This window comes from Ambystoma mexicanum, chromosome 1p, assembly GCF_040938575.1.
Source record: "Ambystoma mexicanum isolate Mex_15411 chromosome 1p, UKY_AmexF1_1, whole genome shotgun sequence".
Lineage (NCBI taxonomy): Eukaryota > Metazoa > Chordata > Amphibia > Caudata > Ambystomatidae > Ambystoma > Ambystoma mexicanum.
The window spans coordinates 1,189,471,565-1,189,488,504 of record NC_090921.1 but is presented as its reverse complement, the minus strand read 5'-3'; positions in this window follow the sequence as shown (position 1 = coordinate 1,189,488,504).

Below are 16,940 nucleotides of genomic sequence, written 5' to 3'. Positions count from 1 at the left end.
AGGTCTCAGTTCAGTGTGTCGCAGTAAAAGGCAAATTGAATTTCAAGAAGAATATTAGCAAAAGGCGGGACTGAGCGAGCAAAGAAGCCAAGGTTTTATCAAAACTGGAGTGAACCGACTTTGGATACAATATCGTGTGAAAGAACAAAACTCCTGTTCAGAAGGCATGAACTTAACAAGGAAGATGTCAGAGCGCTATTAGAAAATACTTTTAAATACAGGAAAAGGCTTGATTCCATGGTCTCTAATCACATGGAAGCATGAATTTGGAACAGGATGGTCCCACCTACGCACGACGGCAGACTGTGCTTCTCACTCCCTAATTTTCTCAGAGCTAAGCACAATCTCAAGGATGAAGTTCAAAGGCCTAATTGACAGTAGACCACTGGGGGTGATGATGGATTGACATGCTAATTAGTGGAAAGCTAAAGTCAAGGCAACCTCACCAGCATCTGGATGGCCAGCCTGCAGGCTGCTAACACAGGTGGAAAAGTACTGAAAGAGGATAGAGTGCCAAATCAATTGTAGAGGACCTACGTATTTAGGCGTCCTATAGTGTGTAAACCAATGGGACGTTGTGTATAGTCACATTCATAGTGGTCATTGTGTAGGGAGGGCTTAGTTGCCCCACCTGATGTTGAGTATCCAATCACATAGTTACACTTTTTTAGACTAGTGTGGATCATATACTTAGATGTTCACTCAGAACCAATAGCCCATGCTTATACGTTTTTGTAGTTTGCCACGTAGGATGACGTTAGTAAACATGTGATTTAGACATCATTGATGACACATTTTGCTTATGAAAGTGCTGTTTTTTCTTAAAGTACTTTGAGTTTTGAAGATCGAAAGATTGCATTGATGTTCGTTATGCTCCCTGTTTTAGATAATTGGCATTAAAACAGTCTTCCTTTTGTCAACTTTCTGAGTCGGCTCCATTATTGATGTAGGAGTAAGGTCTGCACCCCCATCCATCTCGAGGGAAATTGATGCTCATCAAAGGGGCTGGGCTATCCAGTTCAATTGGTAGCAGAGAGAGGATGGTTTAAGAGCCATCGATCTGAGTAGACTTTAGAGTTTCGGCAATATCAAACGACCTTGGCCATTCGGCTGAAAAGACTTGAAGCTCCCCGTAGATAGTGGTTAGTGCAAAGTTTTAAAAAGTCTTGCAAGACCGAGTGTGATGGGTCCCCTAGGTTGCATAGAATCCCCTCCACTTCTACGCGAAGCAGATCGAGCGGAAGTTTGAAGAGGCAGTAAAAAAGGCGGACAATCCCGAGAGTCAGAAGACGAAAAATGATATTGGTGAGTAAAAACCTGAGTGAGTTGACAAAAGCATGGGTAATAAGTTAAGAAAAGAAAAAGTAACGAAGGGTGGCGGGATAAAATATAACATGAGAGTAAGTGTGGAATGAGATATTGACTCGAGTGTGGCCGAGCAATAATATACATTGTGAGAGAGGCCACGATAAGAGAATACGCCCAGGCCTGTGTTTTTTATAACGTAACAAAAGAAGTTTGAACCCAGAATCCCATAGTGGAATATTAGGAGATGCAACCGACTAAAGACGGTTTCCACTGGGTTAATTGCACTTCACTTGAAGTATTTTTCGAGGGCAAGACGCGTCTTAGAGAAAAAAGATTATAAGAGATTTTTGTAACCTGTTGAGTTTGTCTGTTTGTTTAATGTGGTTTTTGTGAACGATGATGTCATAAGTAGAAAAAAATAATTTATTGTTCAGAACTGAACCTGATGGTTATTTTTAGTAAGATTAAAGTAAAAATTGTGGTTAACGGGATTGGAGCTTGCGACGAGTGGTGCTCGCTCATATTATATTATTTTTAAGTTAAGAATTAAGAATAGACAAGTGAAGAATGGGCACTATTACTCCACTTGTGGATCTCTTTAAGCAGTTACCGAAGCATACACCTAAGCTCAAATAGTACAGTGCGGAATGGGTAAAAGGAACCACGGATAAATTGTTTATGCCGTGGCCACAAGGAGGTTCATTATCGAAAACAGTCCTGCAGCATATGATGACATATCTGCATGCAGCATACACGGGGAAGAAGCTAGAGAAGTGACTAGCTAGTTTATAGCTTTGGAATATGTACCAACAAGAGAAAGATGAGGAGCCTCCTATAGATAGGATACTTAATATATGCAGAGAGGGGGGTGAGGAGCCTTCTGCTCTCCCTGCCCAGCTGAAACCCATTGAGGGAGCTTAATGCAGCAACAAGATATAGTAATCCGGCATATGAGTCACCTGTGCAAAGCAGTGACGAGAGCACAGAGAAAAATACTGAGAAAGATGTAATCTCTAAGTCCTGAGGGACAAGCAGAGACGTGATAAGGAAAGAAGTGATTGAGCAAGTACATCTCTAGACACAGGAAGAGAGATAAAATGATGGAAAGGAGAAATAGACAAGGCAGATGAGACAGCGCTTTTACCGAACAAATGGATGGGTGGTCAGATTTTATTAAAACTCGATGGTAAGAGCATTGAGGATGTAAGACAACAGGAAGATCAAGACACACAAGATAAGGAAAGAAAGGAACGATTGAAGGATGAAGGAGCAAAAAGAAAGGATAGGCAAAGAAGAGAGCAGTTATACCAAGAAGAGCAGTGAAGAAAACAAGAGAAAGCAGAAGAGTAAAGAAAATGCGATAATAGACAGAGAGCGATCGATGAGCAGGAAAGCTAGGAACAGAAATTAAGGAATACAAGAATACAGAGATGGAAGGATGAGGAGATATGCAGGGCAAATGAGAGAAGGGATATGAAGAAAAAAGAGGAATACAGAGTGAGAGAGGAAGCAACAGAACTAAGAGAATTTGATGATGATATGGAACGTAAGAGAAGGCAGAGAGCTCATGATCTTGATCGCCTGGAAAAGGAGATAAGAGATCCTGAGCCAGAAGTAGCATGGGATGACATAGAGGAATTCTTCCCAGAATACGAGTTATTACCAGGCGCATTTATAGTAAATCTAGAAGACGAGTATGACTCTAGGAGCATTGGGAAGTGATCGATAAGGTATATCATGACATGAAAGCCCAGAAAGAATTAAAGGGGAAGGGACAAAAAGATCCACTCGAGAGTACTCACATGTATGATACAGAGGGAGCCTCATGTAGTACAAGGCAAAACGAGCTGTCTCTAGATAGACTGACTCTGAGCAGAGATGACGACGACAGAAGCTGTACGAGTTGGGCACAAGAAATATCAGACAAAGACAGAAGGCCTCATTACGAGGAAGGCGGGCGCGGAATGAACGGTGCCGCTAATGGACCGGCACCGTTCACCGTTCATTCCGGGCCGCCACATTAGCGGCCCGGAAGCAGCAGGACCGGCTCTGGACGCCTGGCCAGACCAGACGTGCAAAGCGGGACCCGCTAGTAGACCTGGATGCTAAAAACAGGCCCCTCATTAACGGGCCCATTGTTAGCATCCTCCTCATTCCCATGGAGCCCTATGGGGGCTCAAATGGGAATGGGGATGTACCGGGTCCAGGTCCCGAGAATGGGAATTACCGGGCCTGCTAAAGTCGCCATGGCCCGGTAATTCCCTATTTCGGGGACCCTGACCCGGTACCCAGTTTGGGGGTAGCCATGCCACTAAAAACGGCATGGCTACCTCCAAACTCGTAATGAGGCCCATAGACACCTTCCATGGGGAAGAGGAAAGGGGCGTATGCGGTCCTCAGTGATTTTTTTCCAATGGAGAAAGAAGTCAGATGGTCAGATTTCAACGCACCTGTAACCAGGGTGCCAGAACCACTGACACAGCCAGATCGACCCAAGGGGCAATTCCACAGTGAAAGGGGAGAATCACCACCTTATTTGAGCATACTAAGATCACTATCAGGTAGAAGTCGATTTGGAAATTTGTCCCTGCGATGGACAGACGAATGATGAGAGATGAAAATGAGTTTGGGGCGTCACAGTCTCCCTTATTAGAGAAAGGAGGGGCCTGACCGCAGTATATACTGCGGCCCCAGACGGACAAGGATAATTTAAGGTGTAAACTCCCCAGTTTAACTTTGTGCGCTGGGAAATTGATACATGAATTAGAGAAAATGACAGGAGGAAACAAGTTGGCAATAGGGGACTTTAAGGGTCTCCTTATCGCCATACTTGGTGAGAGAGCTGATGACATATGGACGAGGACAGGGTACCCTGGTTTGACTATAGTCAACACTGTTCATGATGGAGCACCATTCAATAACTGTAGGGCGGCAGTCTGGAAAGCGCTTAGAGTACTGTATTCAGACACGTGCGATATGGGAGCAATAATGACAAAAAAGATGGAGGTAGAGATGATCCATTGATTTACATTCAAAATTTTCAGGAATCCTGGGCTTTGGAAATGCGCGAGTCTTGGGCAAAATCTATACCGGTATTCTATCATATATTATGCCAAGGGCTGCCAGAGCCGGTACATAAGCAGCTCAAGAAATTAGTGGGTATAGAAGCCAAACCGTGGTCGGAGATTCAGCTGACCATTGCGCATTATTAGAGGCTCTTGCAGGAAAAGAATCGCAAAAAAGACGATGCCCAGAAAGACGAAGAGGCAAAATTTGTGCAGAAAAAACGTTCTTAATATGCCATCGAAGGGGCGATGGTGACGAGTGTAGATGGATCAAATTCACAACAGATTTCAAATATGCTGCAGGTGAATAACCAAAGGCAGTTTGACCAGAGTAATAATGGGTTTATTCCGTGACGAGGGGGTGTATTTCGAGGAAGTGGTTTTCAGAATAATCAAGGAAACTGGCAGAATAATTGGGGAAGATTTCAGAACAATCAAGGTGGGTTTCAAAATATGCAGAATGACGGTCAGAACATACAGGATGGGCATATTAGGAGGCCACCTATATATTGGGCATGCGGGATTAGAGGGCATTTTGCTTGCATGTGTAAAAGTCAAGGGTTTGTGCAAAACGATCAATTTTCAAGGGGGGGGATTCAAACCTGCCTGCATATTCGCAGCAGTACATTGATGGGTTTGCTCATAATCAAACAATGCAGCAGCAGCAAGTGCTGAGAGTGCAGCGAGGCTTGCAGACACAGCAGGTGGCAGTCACTCCGCCACAAGGGCAGTCGCAACACGCGCCCATGCAGATTCAGCAGAGTGCAAGTACAGGACAGTTAAAGATACCTAGGATAGGGAGTGTCACTGTTAGTAGTGGGAATCCGTTTTCAGGTAACGGAATGAGTCTTTACTGGCAATAGGACAGCTCACTGGGAGACTTGATGTCTTCTGTCCCATCCGTGATGCCGAATCCTCACAAGGAACCGAGGGTAGACGTCACTATAGGGGGCAACATTTTTTCATTTTTACTAGACACAGGTGCAACGCGTCCATGTATACGTGAGGGAACATTTTTAATGTCTGGCACAGACATGAATACTCAAGGCTTTTCAGGAGCTACAAGCAGAGTTCCTTTTACTGAAGAGTTACCAGTCTCCATAGGAGAATGTGATATGAAGGTGCCTCTGCTATATTCAAGGCAGACACCTTTCAATATATTGGGTCGGGATTTGATGACGAAGCTCAATATAACAATCTCGTTTACTGATGAAGGCATAGTATGCTCAACACCATGAATGCATTATGTAAACGTGTGCAAAATTATCAGAGCATTTGCAGGACAAGTAGCCATGAGAGCAATACCTTTAGAGCCAGAGGTTTTTCATTATGGAGTACGTGTTCTGTTGGATATATCTGCCAGGCCTAGCAGGCAAGGCAATTAGAATAAATGATGATTTTCTGTTTAGACCAAAGATACCTGTGCGTGAAGAAGAAGGGCAAGTGTTTCCCTTAGAGTTACAAGCAGCCATAGTGTGAGGTGAAATGGCTTTGCTTGATGGGAATTAAGACAAAGGCAGACAATGGTGTGCAGTGATTGCCATTGTAAAAGGTTACAGATTAACTGATGTCACCGATGAGGACATATTTTGCGATCATCCATCTGATGATGAAGTAATATTTGAGATGAGTGTTACTTATTGGGTAATGGCAATTAAACGAGAGGTACCTCCAAAAATGATGATAGCACAACAACGCAAGTATTTTGAGGAAGATATGGCGAAAGTGCCAGCTTCATTATGGAGCACAGGCCCCTATGACGTAGGCCTGTTGGAGGTGGTCAGAGAAGTGAAGATTAATCTGAAACCAGGAGCAATTTTACCTCGAGCACGACAGTATTCTATGTCTCGAGAGGCAGATGAAGGTATTTTTAAGACAATTTCCGCCATGATGGAACAGGGCATCTTAGTGACATCAGAGTCACCATGTAATACCGCAATTTATCCTGTGAAAAAGGGAAGGGGGGTCTTGGAGACTAATTCAAGATTTAAGGCCGATAAACCAAATTGTAGACGTCGAGTTCCCTCTAGTTCCTAACCCGTCTACAATTCTATGTAATATACCTGTTGGAGCAAGATATTTCTCTGTGATTGATTTCAAAAATGCATTTTTCTCAATCCCATTACACAAATGCTTGCAGGATCTGATGTCATTTACGTTCAGACAAACACGACTGAAAAACACTCATTTACCCCAGGGGTATTGCGAGTCTCCATCGATTTTCAATAGAGTCCAGCAAATGGACTTGAGCAATATTGATTTAGAAAGTGTTGTTCTGCAATACGTGGATGACATTTTAGTTTGCAGCACTTCAGAGGAAGAGTGCAGACACGATTTTGTTCGGCTAATGATAATACTTTCTGACAAAGGATATAAGGTTGACAAAGAGAAGTTAGAGTATTGTCAACAAGAAATGTTATACATTGGCCAATTGATATCACATGAAGAAAAAAAGGTTACTACTGAGAGAGCTGAGGCTATTTTGAAAACTGCAAAGCCATACACGATAAAATACATGCACAGGTTCTTGAGATTATGTAATTAGTTGAATTTAGAAGTATGACCAGTAGCCTCTCCATACAAAGTTGAATTCAGAAGTGTGCCCAGTAGCCTCTCTATACAAAGTTGATTTTAGAAGTGTTTCCAACTCCCTCGCTATGCAAAGTTGAATTTAGAAGTGTGCCCAGTAGGCTCCCTGTACAAAGTTGAATTTAGAAGTGTGTCCAACTCCCTCGCTGTGCAAAGTTGAATTTCGAATTGTGCCCAGTATCCTCCCTGTGCAAAGTTGAATTTAGAAGTGTGCCCAGTAGCCCCTCTATACAAAGTTGAATTTAGAAGTGTGCCCAGTAGCCTCCTGTGAAAAGTTGAATTTAGAAGTGTGCCAAGTAGCCTCTCTGTGCAAAGTTGAATTTAGAAGTGTGCAAAGTAGCCTCTATGTGCAAAGTTGAATTCAGAAGTGTGCTCAGTAACCTCTCTATACAAAGCTGATTTAGAAGTGTGTCCAACTCCCTCTCTGTGCAAAGTTGAATTCAGAAGTGTGCCCAGTAGCCTCTCTACACAAAGTTGATTTTAGAAGTGTGTCCAACTCCCCCGCTGTGCAAAGTTGAATGTAGAAGTGTGCCCAGTAGCATCTCTATACAAAGTTGAATTTAAAAGTGTGCCCAGTAGCATCTCTGTGCAAAGTTGAATTTAGAAGTGTGCCCAGTAGCCTCTCTATACAAAGTTAATTTTAGAAGTGTGTCCAACTCACTCTCTGTGCAAAGTTGAATTTAGAATTGTGCCCAGTAGCCTCCCTGTGCAAAGTTGAATTTAGAAGTGTGCCAAGTAGCCTCTCTGTGCAAAGTTGAATTTAGAAGTGTGTCCAACTCCCTCTCTGTGAAAAGTTGAATTCAGAAGTGTGCCCAGTAGCCTCTCTATACAAAGTTGAATTTAGAAGTGTGTCCAACTCGCTCTCTGTGCCAAGTTCAATTTAGAAGTGTGCCCAGTAGCCTCCCTACGCAAAGTTGAATTTAGTAGTGTGCCCAGTAGCCTCGCTGTGCAATGTTGAATTTAGAAGTGTGCCCAGTAGCCTCTGGACTTTTGAATTGTGCCTAATAGCCTCTGTGTAAAGCTGAATCTAGAAGTGCGCCTAATAGCATGCCCTAGTTGAACTGACTAGTGTCCCTAATAGTATTTCTGTCCATAATTTAATGTAGAAGTGTGGCTAATATCCCCTCTATGAACAATTGGATTTAGAAGTGTGCCTAAATATCCCAGCTGTCCAAACGTGAATTTAGAAGTGCCCCTAATTTCCTCTCTGCGCAAAGCTAAACTTAGAAGTAGACATAGCGCAGCCTACCCTCATTTAGAAGTACGCCTAATAACGTGCCCTAGTTGAATTCAGAACTATCCCTAATAACACAATATGGCCCCTGCTTGAATTTAGAAGCTTGCCCAATAGCATGCCCTGATTGAATCTAGAACTACAATTAGAAAGTCCTAATTAAAATCACCCTGCTTAGTAGATCCCAGAAACCAAGACTAATCTCACCCAGTGATATTGCCAAATTCATAAAGTCCAACATAAAGTGTAAGTTGCACCTGAAACTTCGCCTAATGGCACTTACTAACCATAAGTGCACCCAATCCACCAGGATTGGCGGGAAACGTCCACAGTGAACTGCCTCCACTCTCCGGTCTGCCTTGCCTCCCGCCCCACCCTTCCCAAATCACTCCACCCTCCTTCACATCCCCTACCCAACTCCTGTCCAAACACCAAGCCAGAGGGCCAAAATGGTGAGCCAACCACCCTAAGACCGCTTCTCTCCTGAACCCTGCCAACAACCAGCCTACGCTGATCATGCCCCCTCCCCTCACTATCATACCGGGCACAACCAGCTCTGCAATCATGCACCTCCCTCCTCTCTCACTATCCCCCGCCACCATCCCCCCTGACCACACCCCTTCCCCTCCCAAAAAACCGCACGGCTTGCCCGAGCAAGAACAGAAGCCTCATCCCTCTCCCCCGCTGACCCCCCAACACTCTCGCACAAACCAATCGCATCAAAGACACTAAAGAGGAAACGTCTCTGGTCTCCCTCAATCTCTCAGCAATCATCGCCTTCCCTGTCTCAACACACCACCTCTTTCCCCCAATCACCACCATCCCCCCTATTTCACCCTTCCTGAAACCCCTCTCCCTCGACTTCTCACCATCTGCAACTGAAACTCCTAACCGCCCACACCCCAACTTCAAGTACCCCGGGCTAAACCCAATCTCCCTAACACACGCATCCATCCACTCCCACCCGAAACCTGCCAACCTTGCGGCTCGCCCACTTTTCCCACTGATCATCAACCACCCCACCCCTCTCCCTCTCCAGTTTCCACCCTTTCCCCCCAACCCACCTCGGCTGCAGCTCCGACACCAACCTCACCTACCGAAGTGACTTGCATCCTATTCAATGCCCGATCCGCAGAAAAAAACAGACACAGCATCTTTGACCTCCTCACCTCTGACAAACCAGACCTGGTTTTCATCACCGAAACCTGGCTCTCTGACGACTTCGCCCAAAGTTCCAATGAAGCCTTCCTCCCTGACTAGTCCCTAATCCCACTGAACCGACCCTCTAGAGGAGGGGGAATAGCATTCGTCTTCAAGTCTCACTTCCACGCCTCAATCATCGACAATCAACCTTCCATTCCTTCCTGCGAATCACTCCTCGTTAAACTATCCCTCTCCCCGTCGTTCTCACACAGTTTCCTAATAATCTACATACCCCCTCGCTACGCTACACAATTCTCAAACAACCTCTCCGACTCTATTGCCACCCTTCAACTAAACCATCCCAACCTCATCCTTCTTGAAGACTTCAACATATGGCTCGACATCCCAACCAACCCCATGACTCACTCTCTCGTTGACGGTCTAGACGCGATTAACCTCCAACCCCACATAAATGGCCCGACTCACTATAAAGGACATACTCTTGATGCTATCTTTAGCTCTCACAACCAGATACACCTAAACCCCCCCCCACCCCTATCATCTAGTCCGACCACTTCATTGTCTCTTTCGGCATTCGCTCACCCAACCCGCTCCCCTTACCTGAACCAGAACCCCCGAATCTACGCAAATGCTGGAAAAAATTAACAATCGTTCCTGACCTAGCTGACGCACTCCTCCAGTCTCCTCCACCTATCTGCCAACTCAATAAACAACTAACCCCCGACGCCTTCGACTCATGGCTCAACGCCTCACTAATGCGGCTCACACCCTCTTGCAAACCATCAGCCCGCCAAGGCCTCTTCCCTAGATGGTTCACACCTGATTTGAAAACCACTAAATAACTATATAAATACCTAGAACGCAAATGGCAGAAAGACAAATCCCAAGAGAGCAGAGCCACCTTAGCCCGACACCTTCATCAGTACAAGGCCGAAATTCGGAAAGCAAAAAAAGCCCACTACAACTCCTGAATCCTAAACTGCAAAAACCCCACAAAGAACTCCACAAAATCATCAACGAATTCACCAAACCGGCATGCAGTACCACAGTCCCGACCCCCTCACAATCACTGTGCGACTCACTCTCTCTCCACTTTTTACTCCACGGCTCTCGAAAGAACAAATGCGCTAACCACCAAACTAGCTCTCTTTCATCCCTCAGGCAACCCTCCCCCCATACGGGCCAACCCACCGCCTGCGACCACTGCGCAACCAACGTTCGACTCCTTTAGTCCAATATCACCCGACCAATTTCTCAAGCTTCTCTCTGCCCGCAAACCATCCGGCTCTCCACTAGACCCTTGCCCGCCCACAACCCTCAAAGAAATATTCGCTTCTACCTGCGCAGGAGAACACGCAAGATCCATCATAAATGACTCACTTTCCTCGGGTATTTTTCCCGATGCATTCAAAACGGTTCATGTCAAACCTCTAATAAAAAATCCTTCCCTCAACCCTCTAGAGCCCAAAAACTATCGCCCCATCTCAAACAGAAGGTTCCTTGCCAAACGCATTGACCGAACCGCCTAACCCAACTAAATGCCTTTGTCGAAGCCAACAATCTCCTTCACCCCGCACAATCAGGCTTCAGAGCCCGGCACGGAACTGAAAACACCCTAACCTCAATCTGGGATGACCTTAAAATCACGGCAGACTCCGCGGGATGCGCCGCATTAATCCTTCTAGACCTATCCACCGCCTTCGACACAATCAATCACTCAATCCTCCTTGACCGCCTCCACTCTCTAGGAATTTGTGGAATGTCTCTCAAATGGATAGCCTCATTCCTCAAAGATAGGTACCAAATAACGATACTCTCCACCTATTCCTCCCAAGCCTGACCAGTCGACACAGGAGTTCCACAAGGAGCATGCCTATCTGCCCTCCTGTTCAATCTCTACTTGATCACCCTCCCACCAATAATTCGTTCACACAACATCCTGTGTTACAACTACGCTGATGACACTCAATTGATTCTAAGACTCCTGAACTCAAAACCCAACCGCCGACCTGACCTCGCCTCCAGCCTCCTCGACATAGAGCTCTGGATGACCCAAAGCCACCTCTTGTTAAACCCCTCCAAAACCTAAATCATGGTATGTGGCAACTCCAAACTTCTTTCACACCCACTACCCTGGCCATCTGCCATGGGCAACTCACCGACCCCCTCTAACTCAGTAAAAAACCTTGGATGCACCCTTGACTCCGACCTAACACTCTCGCGTCAAGTCTACAACGTCTCAAAGTCCTGCCACTACCACCTTAAAACTCTTAGGCGCATCTTTCCATAACTCTCCTTTCCCAACAGACTCTCCGTGGTCCAATCAATTGTTATATCAAGACTGGACTACGCTAACCCCCTCTACCTCGGGGTCCACGCTTACCAACTGAATAAACTTCAAAGAGCACAAAACGCTGCAGCCAAACTGCTACTAGTGCTCGGCCCGAGAGACCACATCTCCCCAGCCCTTAAAACTCTGCACTGGCTTCCAGTGGCCCGAAGGGTGACTTTCAAAACCTTATGCATTTCTCATCGAGCAGTGCATAAAACCGGACCTCAAAATCTTCAAGACAAGCTTAAACCCTATCACCCTCCACGCACTCTAAGATCAAGCTCAGCCGGCCTCCTAGTAATACCTAAAACAAACTCAGTCAGGTTAGGTGGATCATCATTCTCAGCCTTAGCCCCCGCGCTGTGGAACACACTCCCACCCCACATCTGCCTAACTGAAGATCTATAGTCTTTCCGCAAACTACTGAAAACTTGGCTCTTCCCCTAAAACCAACCCCGTATGCAAACTAACCCAAACTGAACAACAGCATCTCAACAACACCAATCCAACAAACTACTAGATGCGAGAAATTGACATCTAATAACCGCTAATATAAAATAAGAAGACAAACAGAATAGAATGAGCAAAGTAGATCAAAGCAGTGAAGTGGATAATAAGAATAAATCATGCGAAAACAGTAACAAGATTGAAATTAATGAAATGGATGAAATGCATGATGAATGAACAAAGTGAATAGAGTGGATGAAATCGTTAGAATGGATGAAGCATGTGGAACGGATGAATGCGCTGAGCGGATGAATACGTTGAGCATATAAGTGTGTAGATCGGATGAGTGTGTAGATCGGATGTGTGTGTAGATCGGATGAGTGTGTAGAGCGGATGAGTGCGTAAGTACAGATAAGTGTGTAGAACGCAGGACTGTGTAGAGCGGATGAGTGTGTAGAGCGGATGAGTGTGTAGAGCGGATGAGTGCGGAAGTGTGGAAGAGTGTGTAGAACACTGGAGCAGATGAATGTGCAGACTGGATGAGTGTATAGAGCGGATGAGTGTATAGAGCGGATAACTGCGTATGAGCGAACGACTTTGTAGAGCTGATGAGTACATATAGCAGATGAACACGTGCGTGGAGCGGATGAGTGCGGGGAGCGGACTAGTACGGAGAGCGGATGAGTGCGGGGAGCGGATGAGTACGGGGAGTGGATGAGTGCGGAGAGCGGATGAGTGCGAGGAGCGGATGAGTGCGGAGAGCGGATGAGTAGAATTTATAACTACACGGAACGGATCGGAGTAAATAGAACAGATTTGAATGCATGAAACGGACTGGAGTGCGGGGAGCGGATGAGTGCGGGGAGCGGACTAGTATGGAGAGCGGATGAGTGCGGGGAGCGGATGAGTGTGGGGAGCGGATGAGTGCGGAGAGCGGATGAGTGCGGGGAGCGGATGAGTGTGGAGAGCAGATGAGTATGCCGAGCAGATGAGTGTGCCGAGCGGAAGAGCACGTAAAACAGACTAGTGGGTAGAGCCGACGAGTGTATGGAGCAGGCGAGTGCGTAAGAAAGGTGGGGTGCATAGAGCGGGTGAGAGCGTAGAGCAGGTGAATACATAGAGCATGCGAATACGTAGAGCATGCGAGGACATAAAGCAGACGAGTGCCTATAGAGGATGAGTTGCGTAGAGCGGACGAGTTGCGTAGAGCGGACGAGTTGCGTAGAGCGGACGATTTGCAGAGAGCGGACGAGTTGCGTAGAGCATGTAGAGCGGATGATTGCCTAGAGTGAAAGAATGCATAGAGCCGATGGAACGGGTGAAGTATGTGGATGGAACGGGTGAAGTATGTGGATGGAACGGGCAACGTATGTGGATGGAACGGGCGACGTATGTGGATGGAACGGGCGACGTATGTGGATAGCACGGACGAAGTACGTAGGTGGTAAGGGTGAAATATGTGGATGAAGTGCATAAAACAAGTGCATAAAACAACTTATAATACACAGAACAGATCGGAGTAAATAGAACAGATTTGAATGCATGAAACGGACTGGAGTGCGGGGAGCGGATGCGTGCGGGGAGCGGACTAGTATGGAGAGCAGATGAGTGCGGGGAGCGGATGAGTGCTGGGAGCGGATGAGTGCGGAGAGCGGATGAGTGCGGGGAGCGGATGAGTGCGGAGAGCGGATGAGTATGCCGAGCGGATGAGTGTGCCGAGCAGAAGAGCACATAAAACAGACTAGTGGGTAGAGCCGACGAGTGTATGGAGCAGGCGAGTGCGTAAGAAAGGAGGGGTGCGCAGAGCGGGTGAGAGCGTAGAGCAGGTGAATACATAGAGCATGCGAATACGTAGAGCATGTGAGGGCATAAAGCAGACAAGTGCCTATAGAGGATGAGTTGCGTAAAGCGGACGAGCTGCGTAGAGCGGACGAGTTGCGCAGAGCGGACGATTTGCGGAGAGCGGACGAGTTGCATAGAGCATGTAGAGCAGATGATTGCCCAGAGTGAAAGAATGCGTACAGCCGATGGAACGGGTGAAGTATGTGGATGGAATGGGTGAAGTATGTGGATGGAACGGGTGACGTATGTGGATGGAACGGGTGAAGTATGTGGATGGAACAGGTGACGTATGTGGATGGAACGGGCGAAGTATGTGGATGGAACGGGCGACGTATGTAGACGAAACATGCAACGTATGTGGATGGAATGGGCGACGTATGTGGATGGAACGGGCGACGTATGTGGATGGAACGGGCAACGTATGTGGATAGAACGGACAAAGCACGTAGGTGGTACCGGTGAAATATGTGGATTAAGTGCATAAGACCACTTAGAATACACGGAACGGATCGGAGTAAATAGAACAGATTTGAATGCATGACACGGACTGGAGTGCGTGGAACGGATTGGAGTGCGTGGAATGGATTGGAGTGCGTGGAACGGATTGGAGTGCGTGGAACAGATTGGAGTGCTTGGAACGGATTGGAGTACATGGAGCGGATTGGAGTACGTGGAGCGGATAGGAGTGCGTGGGGCGGATTGGAGTGCGTCGGGCAGATTGGAGTGCGTGGGGCAGACTGGAGTGCGAGGGGCTGATTGGAGTGCGAGGGGCGGATTGGAGTGCGTGGGGCGGATTGGAGTGCGTGGGGCGGATTGGAGTGCGTGGGCGGATTGGAGTGCGTGGGGTGGATTGGAGTGCCTGGTTCGGATTGGAGTGCGTGGAGCGGATTGGAGTGCGTGGGGCGGATTGGAGTGCATAGAATTGCGTGACATACATGGAATGGTATGGAGTGCATGGAACGTTTGAAAGAGCATGTAACCCATCATATCACATCACCACGCTTACACTCTTCTTTACACCACCGTTCAACTAGAACACAGAGATACTATGACACCATTCGGTATATCTGTTCTCATACCAACATCTGTCGCATACTCCCCATCACTCTATGTAAACACTGCTTGTTACACACCCCCCAGCCAGGCGTTCTACTCAGGCCTAACGCAGCCACTTTCAGTCTGGATAAATCCTGCCAGAACCAACACATAATCCTGATCTCTGAACCACCGCATCTACCGCTAAGAAGCAGCTATTACACGAATGCCACACCAGCTGCACACATATCCAGTGCTCACAAGCACCTTTGGCTCTCTCTACTCTCTCTACTGACCTGAACTCTGGTTCCCAAGGGCGTTCAACCTACCAGCACCTTCAGACCATACCACTGGTACATAAGGCGCTATATAAATGCACAGTAACATAACATAGCATAACATAACAATTACGTCAGTGCATGGGTCTTTGATTACAGTTCATATAAGGCCTTTACTGCAAGCTTTAAAGAAAGCACAGGCAACACAGGAGAAAATCGTGTGGCCTGAGAGAATGGACGAAGCATTTGAAGAGGTGAAAAAAGCAATTTGCACAGCTCCAGTTTTAGGGATTCCTAATTTTGCTGAGGAATTCTTTTTTTCTCACACACAGATGTCACTCTTATGCCAGCAGTCCTTACGCAGAGAACCACATTGGGGTACAAGCCCCTTGCATATTACAGTGGGATTTGACACTTGATATAAAAGATAAAAAGGTTATATTGATGAGTGTGGTTGAAAAATATAGTGATTTGTCAAAAACACAGCTTATGGAGGTTCAGGCGGAAGCACCTCAAGATGAGAAAGATGTGTGGACGCGAAGAAGGTGTTCTTTAAACCCCTCTGAAGCATTGTGCCGATAAGACAGCACGGGTAAACTGGTGATGCCTGTAGCCTTATTAAGGGTGGCACTGGAACAGCTACACTACCCCGTACACACAACTAGGGAGAACCTTGCTGCAACAATTGCTGAGGATTGGTTTGTACCAAATCTGTTAGAGCATATTGCATTTGTTATGACAAATTGTATAGTCTGTCAAAATTTCATGGCTGGGCATACACTGCGCCCAGTTAGGGGGGTTATTCTGAGACCCATTGGCCTCTTTCAGCATTTGTATATCGACTATGTCGATATGATTCAAGTATGTAATGGATATAGATACATGATTGTTCTAGTGTGTCCCTTCTCAAGGTGGATTGAGGCAAGTCTCTGTACACATCCAGATTCCAGCTGTGCAGCTAAATTTTTAGTGCGGGAAGTATTTCCAGATGGGGAGTATGTGAGGTAATCAGGTCAGACAGTGGCCCGCATTTCGTGAACCAGACATTTGAGCGGATCAGTTTGTTGCTTGGTATAAAGCACACGTTTTCCTCGGCTAATCAACCGCAAAGAAATGGGATCTGTGAGAGGATCCAGGTCTTCCTTAAAGAAAGTTTAGCCAAGTTGAAGCTTACTCTGAAGAAAGCATGGCTGCATTGCCTACCACTGGCATTACATGCTTTAAGGAACCATCCGGGTTCTGACCATCATCTCACGCCTCACAGAATTGTGACTCAGAGGCGAATGAGAACACCCCTTATGCCTCCATACAGAGTTAGAATTGATTGTCTGCAGATTTGTTTGGAAAGGAAATGCATTATTATTTGAACTGTATGACTTCCAGTATTTCTGTCATTTCAGGACAGTTGCAGCGACAAGGGTGCAGGGCAGTACAGAACACAGAGGGAGATGCTTCAACAAATACATCTCAAGAATGTCATATTCACCGGAGATGAGGTCCTAATTCGTAACATACGAGGAAAAGGTGGGACGAACCCCGTTTCAAAGGTCCGTTCATTGTGGAAGATGTCACGCCGTCTGCTGTCAAAGTGCAGGGCAGGTGTGCTTAGATATTCATTGGCGGCATTAAAAACTTTGCTGGTGAAA